This window comes from Tiliqua scincoides, chromosome 9 (genome assembly GCF_035046505.1).
Source record: "Tiliqua scincoides isolate rTilSci1 chromosome 9, rTilSci1.hap2, whole genome shotgun sequence".
Classification (NCBI taxonomy): domain Eukaryota; kingdom Metazoa; phylum Chordata; class Lepidosauria; order Squamata; family Scincidae; genus Tiliqua; species Tiliqua scincoides.
In genome coordinates, this window is record NC_089829.1 from 31,971,614 (window position 1) to 31,988,122 (window position 16,509).

The 16,509-nt window shown below is 45.4% G+C and overlaps 1 protein-coding gene across 2 annotated transcripts in view; it reads left to right on the forward strand.

Moving 5' to 3' along the window:
• The window catches only part of ZNF423 (zinc finger protein 423), a 334,984-nt gene that overhangs the window by 167,231 nt on the left and 151,244 nt on the right, over positions 1–16,509 (forward strand). The window lies entirely within an intron of this gene.

Below are 16,509 nucleotides of genomic sequence, written 5' to 3' on the forward strand. Positions count from 1 at the left end.
CATCTGGGAGGTCTCCTGAGGTTGCCCAGCTATGGGCATCCATGGTTATTGAAATCTGCAGTGGGTCATCCATCATACCTGCCTATGTGATGGCATCATCATGGAGAAAGCCCCTTGTTTAGCTGTGGTTTAGGTTTAGGAACTTCTCTGAGTCTTTGACACATGCTGAAACCCACCTACATAGTGGGACTAGAAACTTAAAAAAAATCATGAAATCTCAGTTTGACAGAAATGAATTCTGTACCTGTTTCCATGGTCCATGTGGCCCTGTTGCTCTCTTGAAATTGCAAAATATGCATAGTCCTAGCAGAAATACTACGTTAAATCCCCTAATTTTAATGCTGAACCTCTCCACTCGTGGTGTGAAGACATGCAGAGATAAGGCAATTAGCATGATCCCCTGTGTACTGGTAAGACCCACTGCTATGTCCAACCTGTAAATTAGCTGGGCCCAGTACCATGGCTTCATAGGCCTCCATGCTGAACAGCGCCTCCCTTGATGGGGCCAAGAAAGTGCTGTGAATATACCCTGCTCAGCTGGGAATTGTTGCACAGACTTCATTGGTATTATAATGAGGATGCGGTGTCATCTGAAGAAAGATTGTGCTTGTCACTTGAGCTCCATCTTGGAGATGCAAAAAACAAACAAAAAAAACTCCTGAAAACCTGTCTTGCAATTTATTGAAGTCTTGCAATTTATTACTGGTTCCTTCTGTCAAAGAGGCCAGAGATCTGTTGGAAGAAGGAATTTGCCTGTCTACCAAGTGTTTTGTTGTGCAGTGCAATGCGAATTCTCAGATCACAGGTGCTGGGGTCATTGCTGGTTAAACATGAAAGGCTTCTGATACTTTGTGTCTCTTGCAAAGCCAGTACCCGATTAAGAAGAAAGGAAGTCTTTTAACAGGTGTCAGAGATTTTTTGTTTGTTTGGAGGTTGTTGTTTTTTAAAAGTCATTTCTCATTAAAAATGACAGATATGCTTTGTAAAAAGAAAAAAGATGGGGAAGGAATGCATCAATTTCTTGCTTTTATCATTCAGGACATTAAATCTATACTCCCCCCTCTCCAGCTTTTATTTTAAAAGCTTGTTACCTCTGTTTGGGATTGATAAAGAAAGACGTTTAGGGTTCACTTTGTTTTGTTAAATTACACATGCCCTCGGGCTGTAAAGTACAAATGTGGGTGACTACGCTGTGTTGCCATTTGTCTATATTTTTATTTACAGATTGTTTAGCCATGTAGTTTTATGTCCATATGTTGAATAGCTAGAGCGCGTAGGCTTTGTAGTTATTTTGGGATTCAATGTCTAATCCATTAATTGGTCAGTGGTTCTCGAACTTTTCAGGCTCGCGCCTCCCCTGATCCTTGTATCCATTGGCTACGGCTCCCCATTACAATGCCTCACCTCAGTTACCCCCAAAATGGGGATGAAGGTGTTATAATTATACACTAGAAACAAGGCTGCCAGCATTCTGAGGCTGCAATCCTAACCACACTTACCTAAGAGTAAGCCCCATTGAACACAATAGGATTTACTTCTGAGTAGACCTGGTTAGGATTGTGCCCTGAGTTTATCAGCACACCTGGAGGGTTTTGGAAAGGGAAGGGGGAAGTGATTAATTTGCTGCAAGGGGAAGACTTTGTTTTGTGAGTATCTGCTAATTGCAGACTGATGCAAACTGAGACCTGGAGTCTGTTCTGCTGGAATCCTAACCCCACTTTCCTGGGAGTAAGTCCCATTGAACACAATAGGACTTACTTCTGAGTAGACCTAGCTAGGATTGTGCCTTTTGTCTTACAATAGCAACCAACAGAGTACCCCCTCCCCCCAAAAGGAGGCAGGAGGAAAAAGGGGAATGGCTAAAAAGGAATGGGGATTTTAATTTTTAATCAATTTTTGGAGACAAAGCCATCAAGAGTGACTTTTTTCTCTTTTTTGGAGGGGGAGGAAAAAGAGAAAGGTGAAGATCCTGGGTTAAGCTGAGACAGACCCCAAGCCTAGGTAGGTCTACTCAGAAGTAAGCCCCATTTGAGTCAATGGGGCTTACTCCCAGGAAAGTGTGGAAAGGATTGCAGCCACACCCAGCAAGATTACAACTCACCCCAAAGTAGACGGGGGCTGCTCACACACATACACCCAACATGCAGATGCCACCCCTGTTCCCCCCCAGGCAAGACGGAGGAATGCAGGCTGGGGCATTTGGACACTAAGTGCAGGATGGGCTCCCCAAGTGGAGCTCTTCCCTCCCGCTTTGAAGCCTGCCAGGAGCGCCCCTGTGCTGATGAGATGCAGCACCTCTGAACTCTTCTCTCCTTCAGCCTTGACCAATCCCAGGATGCCCAGGGCGAGGGGCACACTGGGAAATGTAGTCCTTGGGACGAGGTTGCACATGGAGAGAGCTCCATGTTGAGATGCAGCACCCCTGCCTGCCTGCCTAGCCAGCCTTCTCTCCCCCCACCCCCCACCATGTTTCACAGCCCTCCCAGCCTCACGCTGCCCCACCCACCTTGTTCACAGCTGCAGAAAAGCAGCGCGTAAGCTTATAGAGCAACATTCAGGCAGGGTGCAGGAAGCCTGAATGCTTGAACAGGCTAGACTAGATCAAATGTTAACAGGTTGCAGGAAGTTAACTGCTTCCTGTTAACATTTGATTTGGTCTCTTCAAGCATTCAGGTTGCCTGCAGCCTTCCTGTATATAGTATAAGCTTGCATGTTTATAGCATTCTGTAAACCACTTCACCCCTATCTAAACAACCTAAATGGGTGCTGGGGAGGTGCCCCCCCCCCGATCAATGGAAAACTGAATCTTCAGATACCAGATCCACGGATATGGTGGGACACCTTTATATAGTACGCCTTCCATCAAGCATACTCCCCTGGCTCTTGGTGATACTCAGATCTGGCATCCCCAGTGCTAGAGCTATGGGGTGGTTACTTACACTACTTCAAGCCACTTACGTTCTCCCTGAGCTCATAACCTCATAGTCTTCCATAGCCTGTCTGCACCTGCTCAAGGGCTAGCAAGATCAGGAGGGTGCTCTTGAACCAGGAGCTATTTGGGCAAGATTTGGATGCTGGACTGTCAGGAGTACCAAAGTATCAGGTGCTGAACTGTTGGGAGTTTCATTCTACTTGGTGGTTTTTTGTTTGTTAATGTGTATGTTAGGGCCAATCCAGATTTATTCTCTGGTAGAATCCTCTTCTACTGCAGTGTTCTCAATCCAGTTTGCTTCTTTGTGCCTGCTGTTTAACAAAGAAAAAAACAAGTGCGCAGGTAGTTACAGAGAAAGTTGGTGCGGTGTAGTTTGGTGGCAAAGCAACTGAGCACATTAGGACATATTTGGTTCATGTCTCACCACTGCCATGAACCTCCAAGGTGGACTTGGAAGGCAAGTTTCTCAGCCTCAGTCATGCCTATCTGCAACTTGATTACAGAAATACTTACCTTGCAAGTTAGTTATAAGGAGATCATTGAGATAATACATGTGAATGCTTTTACACGCAGGATATACTGTGTAAACCTTAAGAATAATAATTCTTTAATAAATTTAATAAATGACTTATTTTATAAATGTCTAGTTTGACCATATATAAATATATTACACACATACACACAGTGTGCCCTTGGTACATCCCTAGGAGCAGAACATAGCAAAGGGAGGCTTTGTGTTGCAAAAGCAAGAGTTCTACCCTCTGATGGTGGCTTCTGTTCTGGTTGTCTTTTTTTGGGGTGGGGGTGCCTCCAGAGGCTGAGCATGGGTGTGTGTGTGTGTCTTCTGGCATGCCTGGAAGCCCAGGCATGAAGCAAGCAGTATACAGAGAACCCTTTATTTAACAAATGAATGGAGGGAGGGAAGAGGTGTCTTGTTTAATCCAAATGCATTGAAGTCAATTGAGACACCCATGCGCAAAATGTATATGATTAGTTTTTAATGAAGCAGAAAATGTCCATTGTTTCCTAAGTTGGTTAAGTTGAGGTCTGTTAGACTGAGGGATCACTGTATCTCCATGTCCTGGTATTCAGCAGCATCTAGCCAGTGTGATGTCCTTCCCAGTTGGCTGTCTCTTGAGTCCCCACTAGAGGGAGCCAACTTTTCCTGATCCCAAGGTTTTGGGAGTCTGCATTGGGCACCCCATCCAAGTTGGGGACAAACAAATATGAGAAAAGTCTGCACCTGTAGACCAGTGGTTTTCAACCATTTTTGTGCCATAGATTGAATGAGACTGGGGACCCACATCTCATCCTGTCCCCTCCTGGAACCCTATATGCCTGCCCTTACTCACCCTGTTTTCCCTTACCTCTTGTGTCTTTACGACAACCCTGTAAGGTAGCAGTCTGAGCAGGGCTGGCCTTAGAAGCTGCAAGGCAAGACAACGAGAAGAAGCTGTCACAGGATTATATCAAGAACTCAGTTTAAATAAGGTGGCACCATTATTGAATTGGATCCAAGCCCTCTCTTGCACAGGCCTTGAATGATTGCTGTGACCCCCCCCCCCCGATGAGTCTTCACGGCCCCATTGGGCTCACAACACACAGGTTGAAGAACACTGCTCTAGACAGTGTCTGAATCTGGAGGTCCAAGCTCCACTAAGAGGGAGGACCCCATTAGGTTAAGGTAATGTATACAAAGTACCCCACTGCTGAAATGACTGTAATCTTTTAACTCTCCATCTGTGCCTCCTCTTCACCACCTTAACCTGTTATGATGGGCATGATGCAAGTAAATACTATACTTGTAGGGGAGTTTCTTGGTGGTAATGCTAAGTGGCATGCTATTTTCTAGTGACAGGTGAATAGAATTATTTACTGGATTTCTTCCCTTCTGTAAGAAGCATCCTGCCTTTCTCATGCCTGTGTTTTATGGCGGAAATTGCTGAGTAAAAAAAATACATGGATGATCCTAAAAATTTCCATAGAAATCGGGTGAGTTATTATTGATTCACAGAGCACGACAAAACATCACTGCATGAATTAGCAAACAGCTGTTTCTAATTTGAGTTTAGAACTGTACACAGAGGAACTTGTTTTAGTGTTCACTCCTTTCATTTATAATGAATTTTAATCACCGCTACAGGTGAGAAAAATGTAGAAACAAGCTTGTATCTTGTGGAAGAAACAAAGGAGAGACAGATGCTAACAGATTTACAGTCTGTGATAAAAGGAATGTTTTGGTACACTTTACATGTAATTAGGGTGCAGCTGTTTCCAGTCCCAGGTCCATGATGCACAGCAGAATATAGTGTCTGCTGCTGTTCCAAAGGGAGTGCAGAAAAACAGTGATTCAACCCTGAAAGCATTTAGTTTATTCCTAGGTCTAACATAAAACTTTTCTCCTCCACCCCTCTTGAAGTCATTTATTGCTGTGTGATACAACTTACTAAATATGATTGATATTTTATTTTATTTTTGGAGGGGTGTTGGTGGTGCGGCAATTGCACCCAGATTTTGAATTAAGCATTTATATAGGTAATTTAAAAATCTCAGCTGGCTCCAAATTTGTCACCTATTCTTATCCACAGAGCCATGTTTTAGATAGGCATAAAAGTGTCTTCAGGATGAGTTCCACGTATGGTTTATGGAACACCCAGGGAGTCATTGGTGGCAAATTATTTACAAGGTCATTTTTTCCCTTTATGAAAGGGAAGGGGGTTTCATAAGTGGGTGAGAGTGAAAGAAGAGGATGTGTTTTTCTCTCTTATCCTCCTACCCCTCCCCCACCCCGGGGACTTTGCTGCATTTTTAAAAAATTGGACTGCAGTGTTTAATCTCGTTCAGTGAAACATTGGAGGTGATTGAAGGTCATCTTTTTTTCTCTGAGACCTTGCGGGCCACTTCTCAGGATCTTGTGGACCACCTGTGGTCCATGGACCACGAGTTGGGAACGACTGGTTTTAAGACATTTTAATTGACAAAAAAGGTGGCCCTGATTAATCAGTGGCAGATTACAAACAAGCAAAAAATAATACAATAGTATTTCATATGAGATTGTGAGAAGTAACAGCACTGCTGTATTCTATTCTAGTCAGACTACAACTTGGGATATTGCATCCAGTTCTGGGTGCCGTGGTTCAAGAGAGATACTGGCAAACTGGAGTGGGTCCAGAGGAGAGCAGCTAAGATGGTTACGGGTTGAAGATCATGTCCTACAAGACAGGTTGAATGAATTGGGCATGTTTAGTTTGGAAAAGAGGTGTTTAAGAGGTGGTGTGATATACCTGAGGGGCTGATGTGTGGATGAGGAAGCAGTTATGTTCTTTATTGCTCCAGGGGGGTGGGAACAGGGCAAATGGGTCTGGGAAGATCGGGAAGAAGGCGGAGAGAAGGCCGGAGGGAGGCGTTTCAGGGAGTATGGAGGGCAGGCGGTGGGCGTTTCTGGGGGTGGGCCAGGATCTGGCAGTAATGCCAGATCCTAAACCCGATCCTGGGTGGCCCGGGGCAGTCCTGGACTGCTTGGATGTGTTCCACCTCTTGAGGTGGCATAGATCTGAGTAGCCCCATTGGGGCTGCTGTGGCTTTAACTGGGGTTGTTGGCATCCTTCAGTCTCGGAAGACTATGGTGTCACTCTCTGAATGGTGGTTCTAGAACAGAGTGTCCTCTCCAGTGCGCGAAGCCTGGGTAAAGTAGGTATGGAGGATAGGCTGTTACCCATGCAGCAAATCCCCCCTCTCCACGTCGCTGAAATGGTCCAATGGAAAGGCAGAGGCCAATACGGTTGATTCCAGCGGCGTCGCAGGAGTTGACAGAACGTGACTGTGTTCAGCCATGAACTGCCTTAGGGACTCCGGCTCCGGATTTTGCCTCGAGGTTGACTCCTGAAGCCTTTTGCATAACTGGATGTAACCACAAGGCAGTGGAGGTTTGGGATCAGAGTTTTCCTTCTCTCAGATGAGCCGCCTTCCCAGGCTGACGAGTCCCATCTACCTGGTGGCTGTTTAGTCGCCTCTTACGACAAGTACAGCCAAACCGAGGGCCTATTCTCATCCCCAGCCCTCAGGGGAACTAACTGGGGTAAGAGGAAGTGATTCCCCTTGCCCTGGGCTGAACCACTTTCAGCCCCAATCCTGCTTTTAATGCAGTGCAAGCCTGCTGGCCTGCCTGTTGCAGGGCAGGTTAGGATTGCTCTGTAAATTATACAGCAAGGGAGATCTTGATTGATGGTTGGGAAGAACTTCCTGGTTGTATGAAGAACATTCTGAAATAGTCTGCTTCAGAAGATGGTAGTCCATCCGTCATTGGAGGTCTTTAAGCAGAGACTGGATAGCCATCTATCAGGGATGCTGTCATTGTGAAGCGCCTGAATTGTCAGGGATTGGACTTGATGCTCTTATAGGTTCTTTCCAATTCTGTGATTCTGATCAAAACAGGAGCTTGCAAGCACCATCTCAGAAGAGGCTGCCTCCTTTTTCTGTCACATAGTCGGGGATGCATTTTTGAGCTGGAACCCATGCATCAGATACATGCACTGGCTAGAAGAATAAACAAAAGAATATGCTTCCCGATTCAGAACTATTAAGTTTCACCACATACACATTTATGTACATTTAATTGGTAGCTCAGATAACCAAAAAGCTGATGAATGGCTAAGATTTCTTTTAATAACTGATAGTCAAATACCAACAGTCGGTAGAAAGATCAGAAAAGTCATTCTAATGATTTGCAATGATTTACTTTACATCTTGCAGTGCCCTTCATTTTGTTCTCTGAAAAATCTGACTCTGTGACTTGCTAGTGGATCATGGTGGGGAGATGGGAGTTGCCTGTTACTGGATTGGACCATCGGAGCACCCAGCCTAGTAATACAGAGGCTATCTCTGTTTATAGATATAAGACAACATTAGATTTTATAGATCAAATGTTTATAGATATAAGTGAACATTAGAAAGGTTGTTGGCGCTTTCCAAGTGGCAGTGTTGTGTAATGGTCAGAGTGTCAGCCTAGGACAGCCATTTTCAGCCACTGTGCTGTGGCACGCTGGTGTGCCATGAGTGGTCCACAGGTGTGCCGCAAGAATTTGGAGGAAGATAATTTATTAGTAGGTTCAATCGGGATGTGAGCCCCCCACTGGCAGCATGGTGTGCCTTGACAATTTTGATGCCTTGTATGTGTGCCACGAGATGAAAAAGGTTCAAAACTGCTGGTCTAGGACATGGTTGAATTCCTGACTCAGCTAATGGGTGATCTTGGACCAATCACTATCAGCCTGAGCCTAACTTTTCTTTTAAAGTCATTGTGAGGATAAAAGGGGGTGGGGGGCAGTGTGTGCTGTAGGTAGAACTTCACCGCTGTTGTCAGGAAACATCCTGAGATGGCAGACAAAATTAAGCCAACCCTCTAATGCAGTGGTACCCAAATTGATGGGTTATGACCCACCAGGGGAACCAGAAATGGGCCATTCCCCCCTTAAGGTGAGTGGCCTAGGAATGGGTCCCTGATGGTGCCTCAGCAATTGCGGCATTGTGGGGTCCCCAGGACATTCTAGCATACTGGCGGGGGAGTCCAGCAGCCTCCATGAGGGTCCTAGAGGCTCACAGCCCCCTCTGCGAGCCTCTGTGCAGCTGCCCTGAGCTCCAATTGGCAGAGGGGTCTGCAAGCCTCAAGGACCACTATGGAGGCTTCAGGAGCTTCCCAGGTACATTAGAATGTTCCTGTGTCCTTGTAGCACTAAGATCACTGTGGTGCCTCCCCCACTCCCACCCCCCCACTACTTACAAGGTTGCCAACTCTCTCTGGGAACCTCTGTTCTAATGCTATAGTGCAGGAGTTCCCAAACCTTTGTCTGTTGCAACCCACCTTATCTTCTGTGGTGGAACATACCTCCAGGCTCAGTGCTTTTCTATAAAGCCTTTCGGGGAGCCTCTGGAGGTCATTTCTGGGTCATGCCTGGCCCTTGACCCACTTAATTCGCCTTTGCGGGCCCCAGAACGCCTTGCAGAAGCAATCTGGAAATAAACCAGAAGTTACTTCTGTGAATTGTAAGTATCTTCCATGAGATCTGCAGAGACCAATGGAGGGAGTTATGGGCCTAGCGCAACCCACAAGTGGTCTCCAGGGGCTCCTAGAAAGGCATTTAGTGGAGCACTGAGCATGAGGTCACAACCCCACTGCACTTCGGGTTGTGACCCACAGTTTGGGAAATGCTACCATAGTGCACCCCCTCTTACACTACTAAAGTTACAAGATAGATGTTTTCCATTTTTGTTGTTGCTGTTTTTTGTAGCTGTTACTAATAGCTTTTCTGGCCTACTTTTCTCCCTATAGTGGCTATAGGTTAGAGCAGCCCTTTTCAACTACTGTGCCATGGCACATTGGTGTGCTATGAATGGTTCCCAGGTGTGCCGTGGAAATTTGGGAGTGGGTCATTTATTAGTAGGGTCATTGGGGATGTGAGCCCCTCATCAACAGCACAGTGTGCCTTGTCAATTCTCAAAAACAGGTGGTGTGCTTGACCATTTTAGTGCCTTGCCAGTGTGCCATGAGATGTAAAAGGCTGAAAATCACTGGGTTAGAGGTTATAAGTTAGAAAAGCAGCCCAAGTAACATTGGGGCCGGGTCTTCAGTGCTTTCCTGAGTAAATTTTCTGAAAGGAGCTGAAGTTAATCTGTGAGATAAATGGCACATGGTTGTGATTTATATGACAGAGTGGGCCAAATTGTTCTTATTAGAGGAAGAAATACATTTACCAGATTTGCCCCATATGGAATTAGCTCCTCAGTGATGAAGATGAATGCACACAGGCATGTAAAATGCGCCGAACATTAAGTTGCTAAATGACTGTGCTGTTTAGTGATTGATTATTGAGTTTGCTCACGGAAGCTCCATGACCTGAACATCTATCCTCCGGAATGCATTCACAAGCGGGCTTGGTGTTCTTTTCACCACCACTCTAATTAAACTTTTATTAAATTGCCTTCTCCCCCCTTTTTGTGCTTGCTCTGATACTCGCTTGTGCTAGATGACAAAAGGCTTCCACCAGTCATGAGATCCCCCTTTTTAAAAACAGTCCCACTCTGCAGGATTAGCCATTTTTAATGACGATAATCTCCTTTTGGAAAAGTGATTTTTCTCATTCTGTTACATTCTTTTGATTGCATTAATACCGAATTATGGTTCCAGTAGAAAGGAAACCTCATCCAAACAGACAGTGACACCTGGAATTTTTTTTCTTGACAGATGCATTTTTTTTCTGTGCAAACAACCCCCCTCCCTTACTGAAAATCCTATCCCCGTTTCTTCCTAAAATGTTTTTTCACTTAAAACCAACAAGCTTGTTTGTGCATATCTGAATTTGTGACGCTGCTTTATCCTGAATCCATCTCACCAGTGTTCCCTACTCTGACTGGGTTATCCAGGATCTCGGGCAAGGCCTTTCCAGGTCTTGTGACCTGAGATTACTTATCTGAAGATGCCTGTGACCTTTTGCATGCAAAGCCTGTGCTTATGCTAGGACCTCTCCCCAAAACTGGACTTAACCCAAGTCAGTGTACTTGTTGTCACGTGTTATTTTGCCATGCAAATACTCGGGACTTTACAAAAAATGGAACAAGAATGTTCCATTCTGTAGCACAGGGTTTGCAATTTAGAATCCGCACAAGACAGTCAGCAGTGGAAAGAGAAGGAAATGGATGCATTGGAAAACTAGAGAAGAATATGTGATAAGAATATGTGATATGGCACATAATTTCATGGCTTGTTTACAGTGATGTAGATTACATTAGGCCATCACTGTGCCAAACTCAGTGCTTCTCAAAGTGTGCATCATGATGCCTTAGAGGGCCTCGCAGCACACTTACAGAGGTGCTATGGGATTTTCCTGGTCACCCCTCCTACTGCCCCCCCCCCGGGCACCACCATCTTGGATCTCACAAAATTTTGTGAGATTTGGGTGCTGCCGTCTTGGAATGAGCTGAACTGAGCTGGGAAGAAGAGGTTGTGGGGCTGTTGTGACCCAGGCAAGTTTGAGAACCCCTGGCGTAGCCTATTATAATCCCTTCTAACTGGCAGTGGCTCTCCTAGGTAGATCTTTCCCAGCCCTGCTGCCCAACATCTTTTAAACTGGGGGTTGCACTTTGCACTTTCTTCATGCTGAGAGATGACCATTTGAATAGTAGTTCTGAAGGAGGTTCACCTTTCATTGTCAGGGTTTCTATCCTGCTTCTGTCCTCTGTTGTAGCTGCTTCTTCTCAGGATATGTCTCTCTAAGTTCACTGGGAATATTGCCAGGCTGGGGTTCTCAGAGTTCTGGGAAACTGGCTAGGTGACATCAGAGCCTGATTTTGGCTTGTTCAGGCTAGAGCTAAGATTTTCAGATTGTGTATGTGTGATCTGTTTCTCCCCATTTTTGCCTGTTTTTCCGCATGTTTGGACATGCTTAACCACCTAGAAGTCCCTTTGTAAGTTCAGCAGCTAAAGGTTTTGCAGGCAGCTTTTGTCTGTGTAACATATCCATTACTAGGTGGAGAGCTTGTGAATTGTGGGTTTGTGCTTTTCTTCTTATCTAGGAATGGGCAGTCCCCTCTCCAGGACTAGTATGTGCTTAGTGATTGGGTAGCAAGAGTTGTCCAAACTGTGCACCACAGCACTTGAAGATGCAGCAATGAACTCATGGGGCACCACAGGGTGTCCCTGACGGCCTCTTTCAGGCATTGCCATCTTTGATCCCGTGAGATCTCATGTGATCCAAGATGACAGCATCTTGGAAGAACCAGGAAGGAGAGGCCACCATGAAAGAAGGGCGCTAGTTTGGGAACTACTGATCTAGGTCAACAGGATGGAATAGAGTGCCCAGGTGGTTTCCACTCTTTGAGTCGGGGAATTTGATGACGCCATCAAAGCAGTGTTGTTTAATTCTCATCCCACAGGAAGTGTTTGTTCTCTGAGTAATGATTTGTTGGGAGTTCAGAGAAGAGCACCTGCTTACCCATGCGTGCCATGAGGAACCCATGAAGACTTCCTTGAGCAATGTAAACTGCTTAAGCTAGAAAGCGTCTAGCTAGATTGCATTAAGTAATATAATTTTGCTTTGTCTGGTGACTCCAACCAGCGTGCAAGTGTCCCTGGGTTTCATGAAGCAAGGTGTTATTGTGGGGTGTGTTTCTGTGGACTGAGAGTTTTGAGTAGCATCCCAGCTTCATCTGCTGGGCAGTAATGGTTACTGCATTCATTTGGTGAAAACATTACGTTTTCCAACCAAGCTCAGGCAGTTTTCATCCACCTGCTCGTACTTTTCTACCAACCTTTTCCTTTTAATTTAGACTTGCATTTTGACTGTTTGACTGCCTTTTCCACGCTCACTGGTAATTCAGTGGATCATCATATTTCACCATCCTACAGATGCTGCTGTGGATTTGATTTTTTAAATAAAAATCCCTGGGGTTCAGTGCTCTCCTGGGGGGGGGGCTTTCTCAAACAGCCCCTCCTGTGCCTGGTATCACTATCCTAGGATGGCGGCAGCTGATAGAAACTTCCAAGGCTGTAGGGTTTTTCCCTGTTCAGCTGCTGTGCTGGTAAAGAGAAAGCAAGAAGCAGGAAAGAGTGCACACACACTAACCACTGAGCACTGCTCCCTTTGATTAGTTAGCCTTCTCCTGAGAGTCCCTTTCCCTCACAGTACGTTAAACATTGTACACTGAGAGCATTCTCTCACTCTCATCAGATCTTGTAGAGAGAATATGAGAGTTAAATTAAAAGGGGGACCCATGTGGTAGGTTGATATTAGAGGTGAGTCACTGATCTGAAAGCACTGAAGGTGGCTGGTCTACCAGCTCTTGATTACCAGCAGAATGTAGTCCCAGTCAGAGGTGATGTCCTAAATTGACAGCTTTATAGAATTGGCCCTTGGTATCCGCAGGGGGTCTGTTCCCTGGATATCAAAACCCACTGGTAATGGAATCTGTGGTGGGGGCCATCAGAGGACCTCTGGACATAATGGCTTCCCCCAGGCTCCGAAAGCCTCCTGGGCATGACCAGAAAGTGTTTCCAGTCATGTCCAGCAGGTCAGGTGAGGCCCTCCAGCATGGGTTCAGCGCCTCATGGGTCCGGCACCCTAACAAATCTCCAGGTGGCAAACCTGCGGATAAAGAGGCCTTACCTGTATAGGGCTCCTAGCCAATTGAAAGTCTGAATGGAGAACAAATCAATGCCTGAGAGAGAACAAAAGAGGGTGGGAAGATTCTGGTTTTTTTTTTTCGGTACCTGCTTAAAGCTTTACTCCTCAAATCCCTAACCTCCAAGATTGTAGTCCCTTAGGACCCCCACACCACAGTGACAGTGTTGCCTTTAAGCCACAGCTATGAAATATAAACATCACATTTTAAGAAAAAAAAATCCATTTAAAGTATTTCTAATGCCCAACTTTGACACACAAGCGCTGTGTGTGCGTGTATGTGTGTGCGTGCGCACGAGAGAGAGAGAGAGCGCATCGATAAGCTCTTGTTATTAGTTGTGTCACAGTGGAGAGGTTGCCGTTTTAAAAATCAGAAAACACTGAGAGCAAATTTCTCCATTTGTTGCCCTAGTTTGAAAGCCCTTTGCGCCTCCCCTGTCTCCCTTTGCCGGCATCCCCCTTGAGGAGCCCAGCTGGCATAAGCTGGGAATTAGTGTGCAATAGTTTACTGGTCCTTCCCTGCTGAATCTAATCCAGGGAGCAGGCAGCCAGCTGAATCTTTCCAGTCAGAAGAGCCCATTAATTCAAGTCCTTGGGGGGGGGGGCGGGCGAGAGGCAACCTCCCCCATCCTTGCATGGTGAGAGAGGCCCCCTGTGAATGTCGCTGGCGTGAGACCGAGACAGACAGAGGCTGTCCAGGGCAAAGCGTAAGGCTGGCTTATTATGGGTAATGTAGTTGATTTATAATCTGCAGAGTTAGATTTAATTTCTCGTCTGCTAAAGGTATGATCATAAGACTTGAGGGGCCCAGGTGGTGGGGAGAGTAGGGATGAATGACAAAAGTAAAATTTAGTCCTAAGGTGCCTGTAATAATTTTCTCTTAAATACTTGCCAGATTTCTTCTGTGTCTGCAGAGAAAGCTCCAATCTCGGCAGATTTTTGCTTTTGTTCATTTATTTCATAGAGTTTCTTAATACTGGCTTTTTTTTTTGGATGAAACCAAGACCAAAGTGGTTCACAATAAGAACCAATGTCAAGCAGGTTAAAATATGACAAATAAAATAGTGTAACAAAAATGGAAGACTGTGAAAATGAGTGATGCAAGCATTAGCTCTGTTATTTGCCTAAGACCTGATGAGAAAAAAGCCATACACGTGGACAGTCTTAAACACTCTCTCTGCCTATTGAGTTATTTTATATAGAAATGGTATTAGGTTTAAAAAAAAATTTAGAAGATGCATCATAAACATACAGATTATTATACCATCCCAATGTAAATGTTTCCAGTGGGAATGTACAAAGGGAAAGGGGGACCCTCCCATCATTTCATATATGTTTAGTGTGTGACACAAAACCACAAGCATCATATGAGGATATCAAGATGTCCTCATCTTGACTTTCTATTTAGTAAACACTCAGTTTTGCAGTGAGTCTGTTGTGGCTCTAAAGGAGACCTGCGCTGTGCACTTGCACTTCTCATTTCATGTGAATGTGAAACCTGAACAATCTCTTCCAAGAGGAATGCAGTGGCCTGAGCTGGTAAAGGAGAATGCCCTTACATCTAGACCTGCTTTCCTCAGCACTTGTGTGGTGCCACAACTACCTTCCTTCAGATATCCTCCTCAAAAGCCTGCCTTTTCCGTGAAACCTTTGGCGCAATCCTTTAATCCCCATGTTTGACTGTAACTAAGCCTAAGTATGTGCAACTGAAATAAATGCATGTTCTTTCCCTTTCCCTGTTTATCTTTGCCTGTGTTACTCTTACCTTTCCTCTTTGGTCTCCCCTGTGTTAAATTTTGGATTGTAAGCTCCTTGGGGCAGGAGTCTGTGTTATACTTTGTAAAACACCATGTGCACTGATGGAGCAATATATTAATAAATGGTAAGTTGTGATGGGCCAAGATTTGTTCAGTACCTTAAAATGAGATGCAGAAGCAGGCAGAACCTTTTGAGGAAGCCTGATATATACTTTCTCTTTTTGTTGGGTCCTCTGTATCCACAGGTGTTTGGTTCCGGGAACCCGCTCAGATGCCAAAATCCATGAATGCTCAAGTTCGTAGATGTAATGCTCAGAAAATGGCAGAAATTTGCGCAAATAGTGTAAATGTGTGTAAATGGTGCAAATTTGTGTAAAACGGCAGGAGGCTGTTTTATGGTTTAAGCAGATTGTTTTAAGAGTAATTAGAGTAATGGAATTCTTGATGTTACAAGGCAGATGTGTTGTAAAGAACAGCATCAGATATTTTGGGGGCATCTGTGAACATCGGGCATGAGGAATGAGTGCTCACTTCTGTCTCTAGAGATAGTCTTAGTCATGGGTGATTGTTTAGGATCAGTTGACAACAAGGAGTCCTTTTTTGACCACAGCAGTAGGGGGAAGTCTTCCTGGTGCCTCTTGGTACCCAAAGTAGTCAAATGGAGAGAAGGGGGCAGAGAGCCTGATTCTATAGGGCAGCAGTCTCTTAAACTTACCTGGGAGCCTCTTCTTCCCAGCTCTTGCATCTCACAAAGGGTGCAATCCTAACCCACTTTCCAGCACTGACATAAGGGCAATGCAGCTCAGAGGTAAGAGAACAAACATTCCCTTACTTTAAGGAGGACTCCGTGAGTGCCACCCAAGTGCAGGATGCAGCACACGTCCCATTGGCATAGCTATGCCAGTGCTGGAAAATTGGTTAGGATTTGGGCCAAAATCTCACAAGATCCAAGATGGCAGCACCCAGAGAACAGGTAGGAGGGACCACTGGGTGCGTCCTGTGGCACCCGTGTGAGTGTACCGTGATGCCCTAGGCATCACACTTCGAGAACTCCTGCTATAGTGGAGAAACAGAGTACCAGGTGTGGGTGATGTTGGAAGCTGCTTCAGGGTACTGGTCCAGATCCACTCCTGTTTTACTTTCATCAGGTTTTTTCACAGGACTCTGGCTCATTCTTAACTGTACATGAATACAATCTCCTGTTAGAACCCTGCCTGGGATTCCACAAACATGTGGGACCGAAAAAATAGACAAGGTCTTCCAATGGCCAAAGAGAAGTATCACGGGGGGGGGGAGACTCATTCATGACTGAGAACTAGCTGCTCTCTGGGATTTGTTGGCAAAAGGACCAGGGAGCCTAGCAGCTGTTACTGCTGTGGCGCAGTGTTTCTTTTGTGAAGGATGGGGAAACAGCAACACAAGGGATCAAAACAGGCTTTGATGAATAGGCAGGGAGAAGCAGAGAGCTGCTGTGTAGGAAAGCTGATCCGCTTGTCCCTGATGCGTTTTGGGTTGAACTCATTTAGCAAATCCAGGCAAACTTGAAATGGACCCAATGCATTTTCTCTTCCACAATCTGGCAAAGGATGCCCCAACAGATCCCATCAGCTACTCCATTGTCAGACCCAGAAGCTCCCAGTGATACGAT